This window comes from Topomyia yanbarensis, chromosome 1 (genome assembly GCF_030247195.1).
Source record: "Topomyia yanbarensis strain Yona2022 chromosome 1, ASM3024719v1, whole genome shotgun sequence".
Taxonomy (NCBI): domain Eukaryota; kingdom Metazoa; phylum Arthropoda; class Insecta; order Diptera; family Culicidae; genus Topomyia; species Topomyia yanbarensis.
Genome location: NC_080670.1, coordinates 135352919 through 135357443, shown reverse-complemented (window position 1 = coordinate 135357443; position 4525 = coordinate 135352919). Strand labels below are relative to the sequence as shown.

At 39.7% G+C, this 4525-nt stretch overlaps 1 long non-coding RNA gene across 1 annotated transcript; it reads left to right on the top strand.

Moving 5' to 3' along the window:
• Window positions 1-1439: 1439 nt before the first annotated feature.
• LOC131691091 (uncharacterized) lies at window positions 1440-3222 on the top strand. Its single transcript, XR_009305722.1, has 5 exons — window positions 1440-2144; window positions 2214-2357; window positions 2418-2586; window positions 2783-2948; window positions 3005-3222. It is a non-coding gene; the product is annotated as an uncharacterized LOC131691091 (long non-coding RNA).
• Window positions 3223-4525: the final 1303 nt, after the last annotated feature.

Genomic DNA, 4525 nt, shown 5'->3' with positions numbered 1-4525 from the left:
TATGGGTGTCAATTAATATGTAGTGTTTAGTAGAAGGCAAAAATTAATGATTGGCGCCCTTCTGAAATCCAAGATGGCGGCTTCCGGTTGCCACAAAACACTGAAAATCACCACCAATATGGGTGTCATTCGAAAGGTAGTTATTAGAAGAAGGCGAAAATTGATGATTGGTTCCATTTGGAAAACCAAGATGGCCGCTTTCGGTTATCACAAAACACCGTAAATCACCATTAATATGGATTTCATTGGAAAGGTAGTAATTAGTAGAAGGCGAAAATTAACGATTGGAGCCATTTGAAATCCAAGATGGCGGCTTCCGGTTACCACAAAACATCAAAAACCATTATCAATATGGTTGTCATTTGAAAGGTATTGATTAGTAGAAGCCAAAAATCGACGATTGGCGCCATTTTGAAATCTAAGACGATTGCCTTGGTTTGTTTGATAGAGCCAATCAAACGAATTTTCATGCGAGAGGTGACAGAATGGGGTCAATACACTGACAAAATTGGGGGTAGACTGAATCAGGCACAAGTTTGGCAGCCCTGTCAGATTTCTGCGCGTATCCTGTCAAGTTAGTTCAGCTAGGATGAACTCGGTTTCGCTCGCGTTTTCTGGCAAATTTTGACAGGAACCGAGCTAAACCCTGGCATAACTCGGATATAAACTGTGTAAAGATCCTGGCAATTCTTACCTGGTAGAATTTAGCATGAATCGAGCAAAACATCTGACAAAGATGTGGCAGGAACCGTACAGAGATCTTGGTCGTACATTTCTGGCTCGATTCTGGATAAAAGCGAGCAGCATCCGTTGGTTTAACCGCTTCTGTCAGAAACGGTTGTTGCATTTGAGCGAATTCGTTGCCAGAATTCTCGCACAAATCGCGCAAAATGCTCGCAGAAACTCTGTCAGCATCAATTTCGCTTTGTTCAACTTTTGCTAACTTTCTGCTTGCCACGCTGACCGGGCGGTGGCTGATAATATCGGGTCTTCCCTATATTTCTAAGTACTTCGAAAATTATGTTTCTAGAATCATCCATTTCGTAAACTAGCATACGGTGAAATGGAAATCGTCGTACTGACGCTCTTCCTTTTTTCAAATCATCTATCTATTGCTTTTAACCCTTTCATGTCCAAAGTTTTTCTAGTGCATGCAGGGTTTCAAAACTATTTTTCCTTGAAAACAGTGAGGTTAAGAAACACGAAATCTTTTTTCATAAAGATAGGAGCTTCCCTCGCAGCGCTAGAAGCTGCTCAATTTCTACCTTCTAATGGTCAATTCCCCTAGCATATTCGATTTGAAACAGATTTTGCTTAGTGACCGCACCCCACAACCCATAACTCTGGAATCGGAAATCGGATCGAGATGAAATTTAATAGCCATTTACGGGGATAAAACACCTTTCATTTTAGACCAAGTTTGGTCGAATCTTCGGGAAACAAATGAGACTGTAATTCTGAATTTGGATACTTCCGCCGGGGCTTCCGGAACCGACGATGGTGGCCAATGTGTCCAAAGAGACTTTTAATGGCTGTTAGTGACCTAGTACTACAAATCTAAGTAGATGTGGCACCATTTTGAAAAAGTTTTCACCTTTATACATTCATTACAGAATTTTGAAAATCGACATTGTCTGGCTAATCGTACTCTTCACTCTGCAATTCCGGAACCGGAAGTCGGATCCATTATAAATTCAATAGCAGCCTATAGGAATGTTGTACCTTTCATTTGAGACTAAGTTTATGAAAATCGGTTCACCCATCTCTGAGAAAAGTGAGTGAGATTGCGGTCACATACACACACAGAATTGACGGATTGTATCGAATGGTATATGTCACTCGGGCCTCCGGGTCTCCGTTTAAAAGACGGTTTTCAGAGCAGTTTTCTATTGAGAAAGGCAAAACGTAAGTCGTATGAATAAGTTGTAGCAAATAGTGGCACATTTTACACTTTTATAATTAGTGGCTCATGTCCCTTCAGATTTGACCGCACTTACCACTTGATGACGTCCCAGTTTGATATTTCTTTTGAGTGTTTTGAGAAAACTGAGAAAACGAAAATCGTCAACGCAGGCCTGGATACGGTTAATGAAATATAAACAAATTTTGGTATCCTCGCATCGTTGTCCGGAGCAGTTGGATATGTAAGGATATTTATTATTTTTAATCTAGTCCTGTAATTTAATTCTATTAATCGAATCGTATATTTAAAGCATTGTCATCAATAACCCCAGGGTTGAAAAATTGATTCGGTTCTGTGACTTCGAATCTAAAGACTATGGCGTGTGGCATCGAAGAATTCATTCCGTGCATTTTAGGTCGTCTTGTTTCAAACACCTATTAAATCTATCTAAAGGGTAAATGTTGCAAAATTACACAAACTAAACATTAAAAATCTGACACGTTTCGTTTTGTAGATGATGATCGAGTTGCACTTTTTGTTGCCAACGAACGGAAAACAGCGACCAGCTGCTGCATTTGCTCCACCACCCGTTTTTTATAAGAGATCAGAGATGTGTATTTTCGCTCTGCAGTTTGTTGCTTTTAGCTAAATAGTTGAAGAAATTTTTCTCTTCAAAATATTTGGTAAGTAAATAAGAACAGTTTTGCATGTGATATAAGTTGTTATCGTGGGCGTGGAAACGACATTTATTCACTATTACTTATGGATACACTGGAAGATAAACTAATGGCGTTTTCGTTTTTGACTCAGCACTACACCAGTGTAGTCGAAAAAACGAAAGCGCCATAAGACTAATTTAATTTCTACCACTTTTTATAGATTATTTCTGCTGCCTCTGCACTCCTTGCTGTCGTTCGATTCCGTTCACGTAGCTTCGACGTGCTGCCTCGTTGGTAGCGAGCCGCGTGGCTTGTTTCGATATTCCACCTGTTGCTATGGGCCTTGGTTGCGTTTAGATGACCTCGCATCTGCGTGGTGACTTCAGGTATGGTTAAGATGATCGGTCGTGGTATAACGTATATATAATAACATTTTTTGCAGGAAACTATTCAGTCATGTCAAACTGAGGCTTCCAATAGTCAACACCGGTGAAACAACGTCATCTCGGTTATTGACTTCAGATACATCGAGCAATACGGAACATTTGAACAAGACTGTAGCTTACCCGAGCTCCGAGCCACTACAATTCCATTTGACTTTAGTCATACCGGCTGGAATATAATATAGAATTTTGGCTGTCTAAGAGACAAGTATTTTAATTGTGCATTCATTTTTTTTTTGTTTTTTGGTGATGATTAATTCATTTCAAATATATTTGTAGTTGGGACTGTGGCCACATTTGCAATTATGGCGCCACTGACATATGAGCAAGCGTATGGGGGATAGACCACTAGTGAATAATTGTTCTTAAACCTGAGGGGTAACCACCCATATTGAAGTGTTTTGTTACCAGCCTCCATCTTGGATTTCAAAATGACGCCAATCATCAATTTTCACTTTCTACTAATTACTACCTTTCAAATGACCCTCATATTGATGGTGGTTTTCAGTGTTTTGTGGTAACCGGAAGGCGCCATCTTGGATTTTAAAATGGCAGCAATCATCGATTTTTATCTTCTGCTAATTACTACCTTTCAAATGACACCCATATTGATGGTGATTTTCAGTGTTTTATGGTAACAGGAAGCCACCATCTTGGATTTTAAAATGGCGCCAATCATCAATTTTCGCCTTCTAACAATTACTAACTTTCAAACGACACCCATATTGATGATGGTTTTCAGTGTTTTATGGTAACAGGAAGCCGCCATCTTAGATTTCAAAATGGCGCCAATCATCAATTTTCGCCGTCTAACAATTAGGGACCATTCATAAATTACGTAACGCAAAAATTGCCCAAAATTGACTCCCCCCTGCCCCTATGTAACAAATTGTCACAAATTTTTCCATCCCCCCTCCCCTGTTACGTAACAAATTCCAAGAAAATTTTTTTTTTCTTCGATGAAAACATGTTACGTAACGATCTAGTTAACACCCCCTCCCCCCTATGTCACAACTTGTCACAACTTGTCGTACCCCCTCCCCCCCCCCCCCTAAAAGCGTTACGTAATTTATGAATGGTCCCTTACTACCTTTCAAATGACCCTCATATTGATGGTGGTTTTCAGTGTTTTGTGGTAACCGGAAGCCGCCATCTTGGATTTCAAAATGGTACCAATAATCGATTTTTATCTTCTACTAATTACTACCTTTCAAATTACACTATTGATGGTGGTTTTAAGTGTTTTGTGGTAACGGGAAGCCGCCATCTTGGAATGGCGCCAATCATCAATTTTTTCAAAATGGCGCCAATCATCAATTTTTGCCTTCTACTAATTACTACCTTTCAAACGATTTTCAGTGTTTTATGGTAACAGGAAGCCGCCATCTTGGATTTCAAAATGGCGTCAATCATCAATTTTCGTCTTCTAACAATTACTACCTTTCAAATGACCATCATAGTGATGGTGGTTTTCAGTGTTTTGTGGTAACCGGAAGCCGCCATCTTGGATTTCAAAATGG